The sequence below is a fragment of the Lycium ferocissimum genome, chromosome 11, assembly GCF_029784015.1.
Source record: "Lycium ferocissimum isolate CSIRO_LF1 chromosome 11, AGI_CSIRO_Lferr_CH_V1, whole genome shotgun sequence".
NCBI classification, from domain to species: domain Eukaryota; kingdom Viridiplantae; phylum Streptophyta; class Magnoliopsida; order Solanales; family Solanaceae; genus Lycium; species Lycium ferocissimum.
This window is the reverse complement of record NC_081352.1, coordinates 45014188-45033460: the sequence shown is the minus strand read 5'-3', so window position 1 is coordinate 45033460 and position 19273 is coordinate 45014188. Positions and strand designations below refer to the sequence as shown.

Below are 19273 nucleotides of genomic sequence, written 5' to 3'. Positions count from 1 at the left end.
CAACTTATGGTTTAATAGCTTATAAACATATTTGGTTTGACCAAATATTTTACGATTCTATCCCTAATATTTTATTTTAATCTTCGAAATGCTCTTTCTAAAATATAACTTTTAATTATCTCTCTACTCCATTTCCAGCATTCGACCCTTTTATATATATAAAAGTACTTTTAAATTTACATTTTTTGTAAATAACATTAAGGGCATTCAAGCCATTTTAACAAAAATAGTGCTCATCAACTTCTTTTTACCAAACACACTACTATTTATTAGGAGTATTAGTTTCAGCACTGCCATCCAAAGACGTAACAAGTTATTTATAAAAATCAGCTTCAATATTTAAAATTGCTTTTTAACACTTGATGCTTACCTATTACTTCCTCAGTCCCAATTTAAGTGTCTTACTTTCCTTTTTAGTCTGTCCCAAAAAGAGTGTCTCTTTCTATATTAAGTAAGTTGACAATTCAAACATCCTATATGACAAGTTTATAACCACAAGATTCGAAGGAAACACTTTAGTACATTACACACATATGTAATTTAGGGTCACAAAATTCAAAATTCTCCTTTTATTCTTAAATTTTATGCCTCATTAAAATAAGATCTTTTAAATTGAAACGGAGATAGCAATTTTAATCAACTAACCCAAACTCTTATTTTAGGAAAAAGTTTAAAACCAAGACAAAACCAAATGGCCTGTCTTCTCAACAGACACAAGGAATCAATTTTCTTGGGAAAAGCTTTATGCCTGGTGAGACACACGTATGACGTGGCATGTGAGGGTGATTATTTTTTAAGAAATATATTGTGGTTCCCACTTCTCTTACCCCATCTAATTCTTGGTGCTGTTTCTTTCTCCAGCCACAGCAAAACTCCGCGCATGTTTTTCTCACTTTTCTACCTGGTCATGTTTTTTTTTTTTCGCCAATATTTTATTTATTTCATGCATGTATTAATTTATCTGCTCCATTTGATGCAATTAGTACTCAAACTTTTTTATAATGACAGCATTTGTCTGAAAATTTTATATTCTGCTATAATGAGATGTTGTTATATATGTATATTGACATTTGATATTTACATGCAGGGGCAATTTTAGGTGCTAAATTTGGGGCACGTGAATACATGGTCTCTCCGTAAAATTAGGTATTTTATGTATATATTTTCTAAAATTAGTATAATGCTATCTCATTGGAACCCATACTACAGAAATCTTTAAATGATGCACTTGGTTGAAGGTTGAGTTATTTAACTAGAGGAGTAGGGATCAATTCCCACTTAATACATATTTTCCTTCCTTTTTAAGTGATGAACTCATGCTTCAGAAATCCTAGATTCGCTTCTGTTGACATCTCATTTAGCTGTTATAAGTAAAAATACCGAAATAATTATTTTCCTGTTATAAATGAAATAATATACTTATAATTTTAAAACCTCAATAGATTTCATATCTCATTAATTAAAAATTGAATAGACTAAGAAATTACCAATAAATCCATGTACCATACCGATAAAAAATTAAAATCTAAGGAACATTTGCATTTAAAATTAATTGAGAATCTAAATATTTCAAGTTTGACGTAACAATTCTACAATTGTAGGTTGTTTCCTAAATTCCAATCTCTTAGTGATAGTATAGCGACTGAATTGACGAAGAATTTTATTCAAACTTTCAGCAAAAGGGAATCACAGTATTCCCTTGAAGGCTGTTCAAGAGCTTAACATAAATATTTTATTTTATTTTATAATATATTTCTTACAAAATTTTATTACAAAATATTTGAGTATGACTGTTATAGATAGGTAATTTTACAAAGAGTGTAGCGCTATAATGCATGTCACTGGTCTTATAGGTAGAATGTTGTTGTATAGAAGTAAAATATAACATGAAAAATGAGTTTCGAAGAAAATCAGGCCGTTATAGTGAAATGTTGTTATAACGAATGGCAATTAAAGAGATGTTTGACCATACAATGATATTTCAGTGCATTGTGTTAACGGATTGACTGGAAAGTTACTTTGATGGAGATTGGTTCTTGTTTAGATATAACTTATATTTAACAATTAAAATTTAATATTTTATTTTTATTCTTATCATTAACCACCATTTTAAATGACATTAGCTATATTCCTGAAAATTCTAATCTCCTGGACATTGCTAACTCTTTCACCGTGCCTTGTCGCGTTATTTAATTTCTTCAATCAGATGGCTGTGTACGTAAACAAATTTGGAAAAAAAAAATTGTAGCTGTCAAGCTTAATCATATGCATATTAGTAAGGGATGATGGTGTAAGTTATTTGGCGTGGGGGGTGGGGTGGTGGTCTTGGAATGGAAAAAGTAGTGGTAGCGTGGTAGGTGAAGAAAAAAGGAGAAGTGACTAGTGTAAAGGGCAAAAATGTGGGACTCACTGTGCACTTATCAATTAATAGACACCCTCACACAACTATGACGTGACATATCTCACACATAATAAAAATTTACATCTTCTTGGTCATCAAGGGTCAGAATTAAAGGATAAGTTTATTAGGTAGTATCTATTTGCATTAGAAAGACATTTCTACTATATAGAAGAGTGGGTTTGGAGGCAAGATTGTCAACATGTGTGCTTCTATGACATTGAATTCAACTCTGAGGGGCATCTTTGGAATTTGAGAGTTTGTCTGCTTTAGGTCTGTTGTGCTCAATAGCATTATGTGTGTACTTTTTCCTATTTGGACGAAAATACCAGACCATTTTAATTTGTTTGTCCGTATCCTCTTTAAAGAATTGTAGTCAGGTACATATTTCAGGTACATAAATTTAGGCTAGAATTTTTAAAATCCTAATCTATTTTGTAATTATGTAAATGTGTTGATCCCAACATTATGGCTTTCACATCAAATATGAATACGCGAAAAAAAAAAAAAAAAGTAGTACTATTCCTAATTAAAAAAAAGAAAAAAAGAAAGAGGTGATGCGTCTAATACATGAAGGATAAGGGAATTATAGCGTTCTTCCATCTGTCTATTTATATGGCAAACTTCTTTTTGGTTTGTCTCAGAAAAATTTACATATTTAAAAATAATTTAACTTCAAAATTTTTATTTCACCCAAATAATTTATAATAAAAAAAATATATGTATATTGTTTTTAAATTACAAGTTTTAAAAATCTTTCTTTCTTTCTCTCAAACTTTCATACCAACTAGTCAAATATTTATCCATAAATTAGGAGGGGGAAATGCATATGAGCTTCTTGCCTGGCTGCTCTAGTAGCTGTAGCCAGAGGCGAATCTAGAATTTCAAAAGGATGGGTTCACCATTGCTTTTAAGATAAGATATAAAATTTTATAGTGACATCAACTTGGCGAGCAAAAGATAATTAATCACCCTTTTTTTATGAAGTAAGTTGTTTTTCATTGTTGCAGCTTAGCGCTATGGGGTTTTTTGATTTCTTTTGCCTTTTGGGACTTGGTAAATTAGAAATAAAGGGGGGAAAAATCATCTGATGTAATATAATAAAGAAACACTTTTTTTTTTTACTTTTGGGTAATTAGAATTATAGAAAAAAAAGGATTTAGAATAATATAAAAAGGAAGGTTAAAAGGCTAATTTAGAAAATAAAAGCAAAAAACAAAAACGTGCAGGAGCTGGGGTTTGATCCCAAGAACTCTTAAGGATATAAACATAGCCCCTAACTAGTGCTCTACTCAGCCTGGTTTGATCATATGTTCCTTCAGTTAATATTAGATATATTTTCAGAATTATACACATAATATATCGAGTTTAGTCGAGTGACCATGTGTTCACGTGACCCAAATGATATACATAAATTTGCCCCTCGCTGTAGCAGGTATTACTACTACGTACCAATAATTGAAAGAACTTGAACTTCCACATGCACCAAAATGAGCATAGATATATATCTCTAGGAGAAGATGGTATTATCTACTCCCTCTGTTTTAATTTGTTTGAACATATTTCCTTTTTAGTCCGTGCCAAAATGAATGACCTCTTTCCTAACTTGGAAACAAATTCACTTTATATGAATGATTTGTACACACAAATTTTCAGGCTTATTTTGAACCACAAGTTTCAAAAGTCTTCCCTCTTTCTCAAATGTCGTGCCCAGTCAAATGGATTCATATAAATTGAAACGGAGGGAGTACTTTTTATTACTTCTTGCGATTGGCGGATTCAAGATTTGAAGTTATGAGTTCCTGTTTTTCCATTACTTTAAGTTAATATACAATTTTAATTGTTCGCGATCCAATATATATATATATATATATATATTTCCGTGAACCTCGTAATAACACTGTGGATCCGCCACTGCAACCAAGGAAGTGCGCAAAAAAAATAAAAATAAAAAATAAAGAAGGAAACACACGCAGAAACACGAATACACACTCAAAACACATTTCAAGTGCCAATGTAAGATCGTGAGGCAGATACCATAGACAAGCAAAGGTGGATTCAAGATGTAAGTTGAATCTTTATATTTTTACCACTAAAAATATTATATAATTGCAATTACAGTAATTATGAGTATGACTTTAGAACTTTATATTTGTTGGAACTAATTTTATTAGTTGTAACATCTACATTTATGTGATGGTAAAAAGTATTGGACTCAATTGAACTCGTTGAGTGTCTATATATATGTATATTGGAAATTCCAGGGAAACGCAGCCGCTACCCTTTGGTGCGCACTGCATAACCTGCTCACTGTGCAATAGCTCCCAATTCACACAGGAGACGTAAACTACACTAGGCAAGCCTGATGCGACGAGCTCTGACTGAGAAGGCTGCTGGTAAGGGGAGTCTATATATATTGCATCTGAGGGGAGTCTATATATATTGCATCCGCCTATTTCGACACAAATATATGTACATATGTTTTCCTTTTTAAAATTTTTTTGGTTGATCATACGGTATTTAAAATTTATTGGCCTGACTCCAACTCATTAAAGGGAAAATGCCCCTATTAGAAGTTTCTGATCCAATGCTAAAACTCGAACTCAAGACCTTTCTTGAGGGTGGTGTGATCCCATCCATTCTACCACAACTACCACCTTTTGTGGTGTTTACACATGATAGAGGTGGTATGTTAGCTAATTGGACTGATTTATCTAATAAATATTTAAGTTTATCTTTCGTTTGTTGTTGAGTCCTTTAAACAATCTCATGTTTGTTTAAGGGTCAAAACGAGCGAGGTTAGTCATTTGTCAATATGATTAAAAGGAATCTCACTGAATATATAACCTCAAAAATGACACACTATAACTAATCGAATCTCTAAAATAGTTAGCTTGAGATATTACAGTCCTATAAATTGGCTCTTAGGCTTCTGTAGTAGATGTGTGACAGAAAATAGAAAGAAAGGAAAAAAAAAAAAAAAAAAGATGTCTATTTTTGGCTTGGGTTTTCTAGTATTTTGTATTCTAGGAATTTTAGATGCTAGCCATGCACAATTGCAACTCAACTTCTCTGCGAAGAGTTGTCCAAAAGCAGAGAAAATTATTCAAGACTATGTCCAAATGCATATACCAAAGTCTCCTTCTCTTGCAGCAGCTTTGTTGAGACTGCAGTTCCATGATTGCTTTGTGAGGGTAAGTCTAAATTAAGACTTTATCATGTGTTCGGGTACTCAATCGAACAGACCATAATTCGAGTATCTACATAAAATTTACTAGCAAGTTTAAGCGGTTGTCGATGTATTCCTCCCTAAATTAAAGTTCATTTTACATTAAGCATTCACTAGAGAATGGAATTCTTGAACTAAAGTGTTTTTATTGTTTCGTTTTGAGTGTTTGCAGGGTTGTGATGGTTCTGTACTTTTGAATTTCACTTCAAGCACAAAAAATGAGACTGAAAAAGTGGTTGTTCCTAATCAAACACTGAGAGGTTTCTCATTCATTGATGGTGTGAAGAAAATAGTTGAAGCTGAATGCCCTAGAGTTGTTTCTTGTGCAGATATTGTCTCCTTGGTTGCTAGAGACTCTGTTCTGGTTACCGTAAGTATAAAACTCAAGAAAATAAGTTAAAAGAAACACAAATCAAGAAATGGTCCATTTTTTTTTTTTAATCTTTCCTGACCAAAAAAAAAAGGTTAAAAGAAACACAACATTCCAATCTAAATATTTAGCTATATAAATTAATAGAGTGGGTTGAAAATGAGTGTTGCATGTAAGTACATAGTTCAGAATCCAAACTTCGGACCAGTCCAAAGCAATGAGTTCAGTTAAACTCATAGAATCGGTGCAAAATCTGCCTCTTTAAATTAATGTACGTCTAATTTTAGCCTGCTTTGCATGACAGGGAGGACCTTATTGGAATGTGCCAACTGGTAGAAGAGATGGAAGAATATCAAATGCTTCTGAAGCCTTGTCAAATATCCCACCTCCAACTAGTAACTTGTCTAGTCTCCGGACATCTTTTGCCATCAAGGGTCTTGATCTAAAAGACTTGGTCCTCTTATCTGCTAAACCAAATTTAGAATACATGCTCATTTCTATTCCTTTGACATAGTCCATAATGCATACATTATATAGTATGAGGTAGGTGCACCCTATGAACTACGGTTTCGACTGAACTCATAATTTTAAAAGTACAATTAGTTCAATAATCTCGAATATCCCTCTGGAAATAGTTTTCATTTCTTGAGCATAACTACACCAAGTTCAAAATTTTGAATCCATCTCTGGTAACAGTTCTCATTTTTTGAGCATAACTAATCCAAGTTCAAAATCTTGAATCCCCCTCTTTAAAAATTACATTTCTTGAGCATAACTACACCAAGTTCAAAATCTTGAATCCCCCTCTGGTAAAAAGTTATATTTCTTGAGAATAACTACACCAAGTTTAAATCTTAAATTTGTCTTTGGTAACATTTTTCATTTCTGGAGCATAATTACAACGGAGATTCTTTTTTTTTTTTTGCCTCAGGTGCTCACACCATTGGAGTCTCTCATTGTACGTCATTCTCAACACGTTTGTACAATTTCACCGGTGTTTTGGGCACGCAAGATCCATCTCTAGACGGTGAATATGCATATAATCTTAAGGTGAAAAAGTGCAAATGAATCAATGACAATACAATAATAGTTGAGATGGATCCAGGTAGTTTCAAGACATTTGATCTGAGCTACTACAAGCTTTTGCTCAAAAGGAGAGGCCTATTTCAATCTGATGCAGCCTTAACAACAAGTGCTACAACAAAGTCATTCATCAACCAACTTGTTCGAGTCCGGAACCAAAATGACTCAATAAAAAACCAATTGAGTCAAAATACCCCAAGAAAAAAAAAAGGGATACCAATATACCTTTAACACAACTTTTTTATGCGTTATGTAAAAAGGTGTTAACGTCCCCCGTTAACATTCGTTACCCGAGCTTTAAAAAAAAAAAAAAAAACTTGCATAATGCAGCAAATAGATGCGCTATGCAAAGGCAACTTTTTCCAAACTAATCCACGGTCTAAGAATAGGCTAAGGCATCACCTTATATACTCCCTCCGTTTTAATTTATGTGAACCTATTTGAATGGGTAAGGAGTTTAAGGAAGAAAAAAAAACTTTTGAACTTGTGGCGTAAAATGAGGCACATATATTTTGTGTGGCTATAAATCATTGCATAAAAGAAAATTATTTTCAAATATGGAAAGGGTTCATTCTTTTTGGCACGGATTAAAAATGAAATAGGTTCACATAAATTGAAATGAAGGGAGCATTAATGAAGGTTTGTCTTGTCTATTTGCGTTGCATCATTAATGAGCTAAGTTTTATATTTATTGATTGTCTTAAAAAACATCATATATATTTTCTAAAAAAATATAGGCTTATCCCCTCATATTAATTTACGTGTCTTACTTTTCTTTCTAAAAAATAATTATAATCATTTCTAAGACAACCAAAAATATAACACTTAGCTTATGCTTAGAAAAATATAATATCCCTCATATTAATTTAAATGTCTTGCTTTTTTTTTTATATAAAAAAATAGTTATACTTATTTATAAGATAACCAAACATATAAGTTATACTTACTTATGCTTAAGAAAATAATAACATCTCTATATCATTTTAAGTGTTTTATACTTCTTTTTAGAATATAATTATAATTATTTTCTAAGACAACCAAAAAAGAGACTTAGCTTATGAAAAATAATATCCCCTCCGTATTAATTAAGTGTCTTACTTTTTTTTAGAAATAATTATAATTATCTTTTAAGGCAACAAAAAATGTAATATTCAGAAATAATTATAATCATTTCTAAGATAATAAAATTATAATACCTAGCATATGCTTAGGGAAAAAACAATATCCTTTCATCGTATCAATTTAAGTGTCTTACTTTCTTTTATGAAAATAATTGTAGATTTTTTTTTTAAAAAAATTTAAGACAACCAAAAATATAAGATTTAGCTCATGCTTGCGGAAAAAAACATCCCATTCGTATCAATTTAATTGTTTTGCTTTTCTTTTTAGAAAATAATTTAATCATTTTTTAAAACAACCGAAGATATAAGATTTAGAAAATAATCATAATCATTTTCTATGACAACAAGAAATATAACACTTAGCTTATGCTTCAAAATAATATCCCCTTCATGTCAATTTAAGTGTCTTACATTTTTATAAAAATAATTATAATTAATTTTTAAGATAACCAAACATATAAAATTAGCTTATGCCTATGAAAAAAAATCCCCAAATTCGTATCAATTGAAGTGTCTTGCTTTTCTTTTTAAAAATATAATTTAATCATTTTTTAAATCAACCGATGATATAAGATTTAGAAAATAATTATTATCATTTTCTATGACAACAAAAAAATATAACACTTAACTCATGCTTCGAAAAAATAATATCTCTCCGTGCCAATTTAAGCGTGTTACATTTTTTATAAGAAAATAATTATAATTATCTCCGTATCAATTTAAGTGACTTATATTTATTTTTAGAAAATAATTATAATCATTTTCTAAGACAACCAAAAATAATACTTAGCTTATGAAAAATAACTTCCCCTCTTTATTAATTTAAGTGTCTTAGGCAACCGAAAATATAATATTTAGAAAAGAATTATAATCATTTTCTAAGACAACAAAATTATACTCCCTATGTTTCAATTTATGTGAATCTATTTCCTTTTTAGTCCATGTCAAAATGAATGACCTCTTTTCTAATTTGGAAACAAATTCACTTTATGAAATGATTTACAGCCACACAAATATTCAAGACTTATTTTGAACCACAAATTTCAAAAGTCTTCACTCTTTTTTAAATATCTTGCCCAGTCAAATAAGTTCACATAAATTGAAACGGAGGGAGTATTACTTACAATGATGCCATTTGTCAGGAAGTTGGCAACAAAATTATAATATAACAATCTTGTTAATTGGATTCACATACCGCATCTATTTACTGCGCTATGCAAGTTTTTTTTTTTTTTAAAAGCTCGGGTAACGAATGTTAACGGGGGACGTTAACACCTTTTTACATAACGCATAAAAAAGGTGCGTTAAAAGTATTTTGGTGTCCCTTTTTTTTCTTAGGGTATTTTGGTTCAATTGGTTTTTTATTGGATCATTTTGGTTCCAGACTCAACTTGTTCTGGGTTCACTCAAAGAGTTCAACGCTGAATTTGCTAAGGCCATGGAGAAAATGGGAAGGATAGAAGCTAAGACTGGCTCTGCTGGTGAAATTAGAAAGCAATGTGCACTTATAAACAATTAGAGAACCGATGTTTGCACTTAAATTTCGAATTTTATTGGGCTCTATGTTTGTGTTTTGTTATTGTTTGTTGGGGATTATTGAGCAATGTGTACCACTGCTCCTTTGTATAGCATGTGCGCAATTCTATTTAGTACCTTGATGAGGTTTTCGAAATAAAATTCCGATGACAGGAGCCTTTTCTTCTCCATAACTCTTAAATCGCTTTTATTTTCTAAAATTTTGTTGTACTTAACTATTACACCAAAAGACATTAGTGGTGAATTTTTTTAAGATACTACATATAAGGGATTCTTCCTTATAATTTTTCACGTTTTCCTTTTCAAATTGGCTTCTTTCAATATATAACAAGAAACACTTTGGTTCACATATTTTTTGTTAAAATAAGAAGAACATCGCGAGACGATGGAGCAGTTGGCCTAGATAACAAATAGAGCAACTATAGGGGCACTTTTTTTTTTTTTTTGGAACCGAAATTGGAAGTTGACTTTGAAGAAGTTGCGGCCCTCAACTTAGACCCTTTTTTCCATTTTAATATCTCAACTAAGTGTTGTTCTCATTGAACCATTGAATTCGTTCTCAAGTGTGTCTATCAAACCCCTTAAATCTGATTTTTATTTGAAGTGAAAATTAAATTGGGGAAATGAAGGTAGAGTAATATTTTAGACATGTGGTAAGCTATTCTTTAGGTCATGGATGTATCGGTTTCAGCTGGTTCTGCTCTTCCACTACCAGCTTAATTAAGAGCTACTCTTTTTTTCGCTATCCATTGTTGTTAATCTTAGCTAAAAGATGACAGGATTAAATTAGAATATATATTCACGTGTTGCTACATTGAAGATGGAGTAATATGTAAGTCAGATTGTGTTTGATAGACACATTTGAGGACGAGTTCAGAAGTTCAATAGAAACAACAGTTAGTTGACGTCTTAAAAAAAATGGAAAAAAGGGACAAATTTAGGGGGCCACATATGCATTAAGCCAAGATTTAAATGTTACATTAAGTTGCGGGGAAAATAGAAATAATAGAGTATCAATTAGGAAGATATATATGTAAACATGAAATATAAAGAAAGCAAAATGCTTGGAGAAGAAGACATGAAAAGCTTCTTTCTTTTTCTCTTTTTTTCTTGATGGGTTGTGGCATATAAATAAAGTCTAACAACTTACCTTTTGTGTATCTGCACACAATCTAAGATTCTAATTTTAAATCACAAGGTATGCCTTTGATAGATTCACTTCACCAAATAAACCAGTACTACAGTTGAAAACGAAAGTAAACTTGACAAGCAACTCAAAGTAAGAAGCAAGTGACCTACTACATGATAACTTAACTTGACAGAAAACTCACATAATCAGAGTTGTGATTATATTACCAATAATAGTATTTTAAGGTAGCAATCAATTTCAAACAACGTGGCAAAATTCAGAGTTACAATTTGGGGTTAGAAATATCTTTTGTTAAGAAAAAAATTATGAGTGAAGCATATGCAGATCATTATATCCATACTGAATACTTAGGGCTCGTTTGGTATGATGGATAAGCAAAAATAGTCCTGGGATAAAAATTAATGCCGCCTTATCCCACGTTTGGTTGGAAAAAAAACTCGGGATAACTAATCCCGGAATGAGTTATCCCGGGATTATAGTGTTTTTTTATCCCACCTTGAGGGTGGAATAACTAATTCCGGGATAAGTTGTTTCCAACCAAACGAGCCCTTACAAGTTACTAGGAAAAAAAAAAAAAAACAAGAGTAATAAACAAATAAGTTTGTCACATTATGATTAAACATTAACATTTTCTTCAAATGTTGATGTATCAATGCGTTAGGTGTTTAGATCTTTCGCTCTTGATTCATCACTATTTAGGCCATGCACATGATTGCCTAAGAACTTTCTTATCCATAATTCCCCAACCTCACTTTTTTCTCATGCTCTGTCTAGCTTCTGCAACTTTTAATAATGTCCTCTTTTTGTTCAATTTCACCTAATAACTTATTGTAAGTTATTACATGATTCGAAGCATGTCAACTCATCTACAGAGCAAAATTGCAGCGGAATAATAGATCGAGTTGACTGTTGACTTTGGAGAAGTTAGTGTAGATAAGTTTTAAATAATAGATTAAGTTGTGGGAAAAATGGCAATTATATCAATTAGGGAGATATATATGTAAACATGAAATATAAAGAAAGCAAAATACTTGGAGAAGAAGACATGAAAAGCTTCTTTCTTCTTCTCTTTTTTTTTCTCTTAGCCAAACCTATCGATGCACACACGTGATTGTTCACTTCTTTAGTCAGTAAAAGTGACCCTTGTTCCATTTAGACACTTCAGGTGAGCCATTCCTATTCCACTTAGACACTTTTTGTACCGTTATCGGAGCAAAACCAATACCAAAGAGGGCGCCACCTCATTGCACATCCAACCAGCCCAAAAGCCCCAATTTTTAATGGTCAAAACTCCACGAATTTACAAATTAGTGAATTTACAATTAAAATGAGTTGACACAATTTAATTGAGTTGACACAATTTAAATGAGCTGGCACAATTTAATTGGCCACTTAATCCACGTAGGAGACGACTGGTGTTGGTTTTGCTCCGATAACGGTGCAAAAAGTGTCTAAGTGAAATAGGAATGGCTCACCTGAATTGTCTAAATGGAACAAGAGCCACTTTAGGTGCTCAAGTGAAAGAAGTGGACGACCACAGGTGTTTGTCGATGGTTTAGCCTTTTTTTCTTGATGGGTTGTGGCATTTAAAGAAGGTAAATTAACAAAATGACTACCTTTTGGTAGTTTCCTATCATTTATAGCTATCTTTTAAAAATGATCATTTGTAGCTATGTTTTTTCAAATTAAGGTATTTTTCGGATGTATTTGATGCTTATAAATACATAGTAATACAGTAAAAAATAAAACATATCCCTTGATTTAAGGCCATAATGGTGGGATCAATTAATTACCTATTAATTGATATTTTTTACCATACCCTTCTACAAAATCAGATTTTAGATTACCTTTCCATAACCATTTTCTATTCCTCCATTCAATCTTCAACATTCAAACATAAAAAATCAAAAATTCAAAATTTGAAAACATTCAACAACCAATATATTTAAAGTTTTCAATATTGATTTCGTTCTTGATTTACCCATGTATTTGATAGTATAACCAATGTATTTGAAGTTTCCAATCAAACCCCATGTATTTTATATTAAATCTCATGTATTTGTGTGAGTAACAATTTGCATCACCCATGTATTTTAGCGGTAATGTATTTGAAGTTTTCAATATTGATTTTGTTTGGATTTACACATGTATTTGATAGCATAACCAATGTATTTGAAGTTACCAATCAAACCTCATGTATTTTTATATTAAATCTCATGTATTTGTGTGAGTAACAATTTGCATCACACATGTCTTTGATAGATTAATTTGAACAAAATACACAAATGTATAGAAAACTTACAATGTATTTTCGCCACTCATGTATTTGAAACTAGATGACTTGATGGAATTAATTTGAACAAAATACACAAAAATATAGAAAAACCTACATAAATACACCACCAACCACAACAATTGGTAGTTATGTCATAGAATATAGACAAATACATATATTTTACATCTCTCAAAATCCTAGACCACCAAAAAAACCCTAGCCACTGATCAAATGCAACTCGGTCCAAATTTATGGGCACTGGTCCACAGCCCAAAAGTCTTGGCATTTACAACTACAACTTGCCCAGAATGGGAGATAAGCCCACAGCCATAATGAATGATCATTCTAGTTGGAACATCATTCACATAAAAAAGAAAATGGAAAGGTTAATTGCCTTCTTATGTTTAATTTGTCCACAAAGCTTGAAATCATGGGAACCAAAAAAAATTTGACAGAGGGGCGGCCGCCACCCGTGGTGGTGGTGGTTGATAGAAGGAGAGAGAGAATTTTTTAGGGATTTGAGAAATGAAAAATCTAAAATGGGTAGTGAGTGAGAATAGAGAAAGTCAAAAATTTATGAAAAAGGAGAGAGAATGGTAATGTATATTAAGTGATTAATATTGTTACCATTGAAAGGGGATATGGGATTGGGAGTGCTAAATTTTAGGTGTATTTGTGCACCAGTAACTGAAAGTTACTATGTAGCTATATTAGTTAAATTCAAAAAGTATTTAGTTATTATTAGTAATTAAAACAAAGGGTAATTAATATCACTAATTATGTACTAAAAGTAGCTATAACACGTAATTTTTCCTTTAAAGAAAGCCTAACAATGTATCTTCTGTGTCTCTGCACACAATCTAAGATTCTGATTTTAAATCACAAGGTATGTCTTTGATAGATTCACTTCACCAAATAAACCAGAACTATAGTTGAAAATGAAAGTAAACTTGACAAGCAACTCAAAGTAAGAAGCAAGCAATAGTACCTACAACGCAATAACTCAACTTGACAAGCAGCTCATATAATCAGAGTTGTGATTCCAGCACCAATAGTAGTAATTAAGGTAAAAATAAATTTCAAAGAACATGGTAAAATTCAAAGTTACAATTTGGGGTTACAAATCTTAAAAAAAAAAAAATTATGAGTGAAGTATGTACAGATCATTATATTTATATCCATACGAAACACTTACAAATTACAACAACAACAACAAAAAAAAAAAAAAAAAAAAAAAAAAACAGAAAACAAGAGTAATTATCCCATTATGGATAAACATTAACATTTTCTTCAAATGTTGATGTATCAATGTGTTGGGTTTTTAGATCTTTCGCTCTTGATTCATGACTATTTAGGCCATGCACATGATTGTCGAAGCACTTTTTTATCCATAATTCCCCAATCTCACTTTTCCCTCATGCTCTCTATAGCCTCTGCAACTTTTTAGGCAAGAAGAACGTCCTATTATTGTTCAATTTCACCTAATAACTTATCTTTATCCAAATTGTAGTTCAAAAACTTTTAATAAACTATGATCTTGACTAATCTGACGCTTATCCAATCTATAGTACTATTGAAGTGTTAGATCAGAATCGAAAGAGAGGGAAATTGGTCAGATTTACTTATGTATTTTTTGTAATTGAGCAAATTTGTCTTCCATTAAACTAATTTTACCTTGCCGTTACGAAAAAGTCTCATTTTTTTACCTTAACCCCTAAGACCCTAAGATCGAATCTGAAGGTTAAACCATAGTCAAAAGTTGAGGGGTAATAAAGGCCTTTTTTCTCAAAGAAGTTGGACACATGGAATTCATCAACTTTACATTGGTGCTCAATTAATAGTAAGAACAAGTATGAGACTATTCGCCATTATCAAAATTATGAATGGATTAAATGTTTAACGAAGGATAAAATTGGAAAGTTACAGATAGTACATGAGCAAATCTAGTCGTTTCCCTTATAAAAAAAAAGACTTCCTGAGAAATTCAAAGGCCTAACTAGGTCCAAAAATGGTGAAAACTAATCCAATGGCCAGTTAATATTAAGTCATTGTTTAAAATATAATTGAAAATGCCCATTTTTAAAGAGCAAATAATATTTGGACAAAAATATATCTAGCTAACACGAAACGATTTCAACACAGTGTACTAGAGTTCGATACTTTGACAAAATAAAGTCCAGCACAATATGCTCAAGTACGAAAAATTCTTCGAGTTTCAAACGTGCAATTTAGGCTCCAACACTTTGACAAATGAAACTCAAGCACAATTTGCTTGAGCTATCACATTTCAAACTTCGAGAATATTGTTTTTTCATTTACCACAAACAAAATAATGTTAAAAGTTTTTTTGTTAGATACCAAGTGAAATATGTATCATAAGTGAAATAAGTTAAAGTTTTTTTCTATTATTAGATACCAAGAGTGAAAAAATGCTAAACGATTATATCGCTCATGGTACCTCATGATTTTATTCATTGACACTTTCATGGAGTTTCAACTTCTATGATAAAACTCCAAGATTGTGTATCGGAATTTAAACAAGCCTTGTGATAAAAAAAAATAAATTAATCTTTTAAAGTGAAATATGGAACACTTCTAACATAAGATGTTGAAGTGCCAAGCTTTGATAAGTGAAATTCTAACACAGTGGGTTGGAGATTCAAATTTGCAGTTCAAACTCTCAGATTTTCATATTCCACAGGGGAAAAAAAAAACCGGGGTTTGAACTCTCCAATAAACTTAATGATTTTTTTTTTAGTTAGGAGTATTTTTATCTAAATTTTATTTCTACGTTAAAAAGTGAGTAAACGTCTAATGATTTCCCCAAAAGAAGAGTAATATAGTACTTTTTTTTTTGCGCGGATTGCTCTTCATTTGGAGTGGTCTTTTATTTTTATCCTTCGGCTAATACCCCGAGGTTCTAGGTCGAATCCCAGCTCAGTTAAAAAAAAGATGGAATTTTCGCAAGGCAGATGTTTGGATTCGCAAGACAGAGTTTTGAAGGTAAAACTCTGCCTTGTGAATCCAAACTCTACCTTGCGAATTTTTTTAAAATTTTTCACTGAGCGAGAGTTCTAACCCGAAACCAAAATTTTTCAGCGAAAGCCAAAAATTAAAGACCACCCCAGCAAAGAACAATCCTGCAAATTGCCCAATATAGGAAGGCCCAAAACATGAATGATTGGATTGCCATGGGTCAATTATAATAGGCCCATTGTGAATTCCCTCAAAACCCTAGGGAAATTTTAGCCCGCCCCAATTGCAGACAAAACCCTAGCTGCGTCAAATACCTATATATATATACATCTCATCTCCACTACATCCTTCATCTGCTTCTTCTGCTAGTGGTAATTATTGGATCTCCTTCTTCCTTTTACCTAACATTTGAATTTTTTCTTTATTATTACGTGTCTTTATTAAAAAAAAGGTGTGTGGTGAGGAAGCAAAGTATTGTGGACTAGAGTTTCTGATCTGGGGATTAGACCCCCCATTTGGTTGAAGACACAACCCTTGGCTGTCTGAGCACACTTTTTTTTTTGTCCCTTTAAAACGATTTTGAAGATGTTTTGAAAACTCCTATTTGATTTTGATTTTGGCTTATGATGATAAATTTAATTATCTTAGCGGATTTCAGTGAGATTTTATTATCAATGATCTGATTGTTACACACACTGAGGCCCTCCAAATTTATTTTATTAAATTTTCCTTAATTGTTTTTGTGTTGAATTAGAGATTGATGAAAAAGAGTATGCAGTGATGAGATAAAGCACCATAGGAGGTGTAATAGGGCAGTGGAGAAAATCTCTCCGTGAGCCTATTTAATTAACGACTTCTCCTTCCACTGAGCATCACTTTTTTTCCTCTACAAAATCAATATTTGCCTTTGTTTTTTTTTTTAAATCTAATTTGTATAATGCGTCTATTACCAATTCTAGGGGATAAATCAATTCCTCTAAGGCATAATGGCTTAGACGCGATATTGTGAGAGTGGTTATATCCTGATTGATGGACTTGTTTACTAGTGCCATATTATCCTGGAAACGCCACTTACATTTCTTCAAATAATTTTTTTGATATCAGTTTATAAATACAAGCGAGCTGAATTGAAATAACCAATCAAATATAGAGCTATAATACTATTAAATTTTCAACTCTAAGAGCATTTTGTACCCTTCACTCTATTATAACTTCTTTTTCCCAATAAACTTATATTTTGAATTACTGTTCCAAAATTTCTTGAAAAGTTGAATCAACTTATGCTTAAACATTATTTAAATTTTGTAATAGACTAGTGGGGTATGAAATTTTGCCTATTCTTTAAACATGAAAACAAATCAATGCACCATTTAGAATGATTTGAGTCTTTTTTAATAATCTGCATATATTTTGGATTATCAAGAATTATTATATACAAAATCAAATCTTAATTGTAAAATGCTTTATTATAATATAAAAATGTGTGTGATGAGGAAGCAAAGTTGTGGACTAGAGTTTCTGATCTGGGGATTAGACCCCCCATTTGGTTGAAGACACAACCCTTGGCTGTCTGAGCACATTTCTTCATGTTCGATCAATTTTTATCTTTATATTTGTAGTTTTTTGAATGATTATTTTTATGTTTTTGTTGTAGTTTCAACGAATTGGATATATTTTGAAAACATTTATTTGATTTGATTTGTGTCATGATTTGATAATAACATCCATTTGGCTTATGATGATAAACTAAAATTATCTTAGCGGATTTCAGTGAGATTAATTTTCAATGATCTGAATGTTACACACGCTGAAGCCTTTAAATATTTGTAGAATACTCTCTTCGCACCTTTTTTTTTATCTATCTTATAAAACAGCTGGTACTTGTGGTTTTTGCTTATGTTGTTTTTAATGTTATTGCTGAAAGTAGCAAATTGTTTTGAATGTTTCTTGGAAAATGTTGGAAGGTTTTATTAGTAGAATAAATGCGTCTATTACCAATTCTGGGGGATAAACAATTCCTCTCAGGCATAATGGCTTAGATGCAATATCTTGGAGTGGTTATATCCTGATCAATGGATTCGTTTTACTAGTGCCATTTTATCCTGGAAACGCCACTTACATCTCTTCTGTATCGTCTTGCTATTTCAACAATCGCTCGGAAGGCAATTCTCTTTTTTGAAAACGGAAAAAGGGCCAAAAATGTTACTAAATGGAAAAAGTCTAAATATATTCTTCGTTCATATATTTTATTAAAATATCCCTCCGCACATTTTTTTGCTCACTTATGTCCTTTAATTGACGGTCAACACTAAATTAAAAATCTTCATTTTTTTCTTAAATTTCATGCCTAGTTAAATTATATCACATAAATTGGGATGAAGGAAGTAGTAGATATATTTTAATAATTTTATACATAATATGTAGAGTTTAATCGGGTGATCATAAGTTCACGCATGGGCGATTTTAGGTGTTAAATTGGGGCACGTGAATACATTATCACCAACAGTTCCTGAGTTTTTAAAAGTTGAGCACTGCTCCAACTTTGTTCCTAAAAGCTTCATTTTACCTTGAATAACTTAGCTATGTAAGTACTTAAATGTGTACAAACACGTACATAAAGACGGTGACTTTGTACTTGAAAAATCTAGGAACTCAAGTTTGGACTTAATCATCTGCGAAGCAACTCTACTGCCACTGAAAACATAGGATCAGCTTGGCAAGAATTGAATTACCTTGAAACTCAGACGAAGACGAGATCTTTAATGAAAAATATTGGAAACAAAAATGAAAAATATGAGTCATTAAAAGCAGGATATATGCAGAAATGACCAACTTTTGGATTGTGCATGAGGATGGATCAAGTAAGGTTGCAAATGTTGAACTATAACTCCATAGAAACAAGCTATAGAGTTCTACTTAATCCTTGATAAAAATTTACTAAAAATTATGACGGATCAGAGATTTCTCTTTCCACATTAAAATTTGTGGCTTACAAAATTGATACCTAGTAGTTCTTTGTCGCTATCCAATCTAGTTATCTAAGTAGGCATATTATGGCTTAATGCACGAGTGACTTGAGTTCAAATAGAGGAAAAGTTAGAAATAAAGGAAAAAAAAAAGTTATTAGATGTAATA

At 31.6% G+C, this 19273-nt stretch overlaps 7 non-coding genes and 1 pseudogene across 7 annotated transcripts; all 8 read left to right on the top strand.

Moving 5' to 3' along the window:
* The first annotated feature begins 5385 nt into the window (after positions 1-5385).
* On the top strand, positions 5386-9897 carry LOC132036854 (peroxidase 3-like; annotated as a pseudogene).
* A 6690-nt stretch (positions 9898-16587) lies between these two features.
* LOC132038764 (small nucleolar RNA Z157/R69/R10) lies at positions 16588-16692 on the top strand. The gene has a single exon (XR_009410245.1). It is a non-coding gene; the product is annotated as a small nucleolar RNA Z157/R69/R10 (small nucleolar RNA).
* Positions 16693-16755: 63 nt separating this feature from the next.
* Positions 16756-16842, top strand: LOC132038769 (small nucleolar RNA R11/Z151). Its single transcript, XR_009410250.1, has one exon. It is a non-coding gene; the product is annotated as a small nucleolar RNA R11/Z151 (small nucleolar RNA).
* Positions 16843-16909: 67 nt separating this feature from the next.
* LOC132038771 (small nucleolar RNA Z152/R70/R12) lies at positions 16910-17012 on the top strand. The gene has a single exon (XR_009410252.1). It is a non-coding gene; the product is annotated as a small nucleolar RNA Z152/R70/R12 (small nucleolar RNA).
* A 74-nt stretch (positions 17013-17086) lies between these two features.
* Positions 17087-17217, top strand: LOC132038786 (small nucleolar RNA snoR80). The gene has a single exon (XR_009410262.1). It is a non-coding gene; the product is annotated as a small nucleolar RNA snoR80 (small nucleolar RNA).
* Positions 17218-17615: 398 nt separating this feature from the next.
* Positions 17616-17720, top strand: LOC132038765 (small nucleolar RNA Z157/R69/R10). The gene has a single exon (XR_009410246.1). It is a non-coding gene; the product is annotated as a small nucleolar RNA Z157/R69/R10 (small nucleolar RNA).
* Positions 17721-17867: 147 nt separating this feature from the next.
* Positions 17868-17954, top strand: LOC132038770 (small nucleolar RNA R11/Z151). Its single transcript, XR_009410251.1, has one exon. It is a non-coding gene; the product is annotated as a small nucleolar RNA R11/Z151 (small nucleolar RNA).
* Positions 17955-18131: 177 nt separating this feature from the next.
* On the top strand, positions 18132-18261 carry LOC132038787 (small nucleolar RNA snoR80). The gene has a single exon (XR_009410263.1). It is a non-coding gene; the product is annotated as a small nucleolar RNA snoR80 (small nucleolar RNA).
* Positions 18262-19273: the final 1012 nt, after the last annotated feature.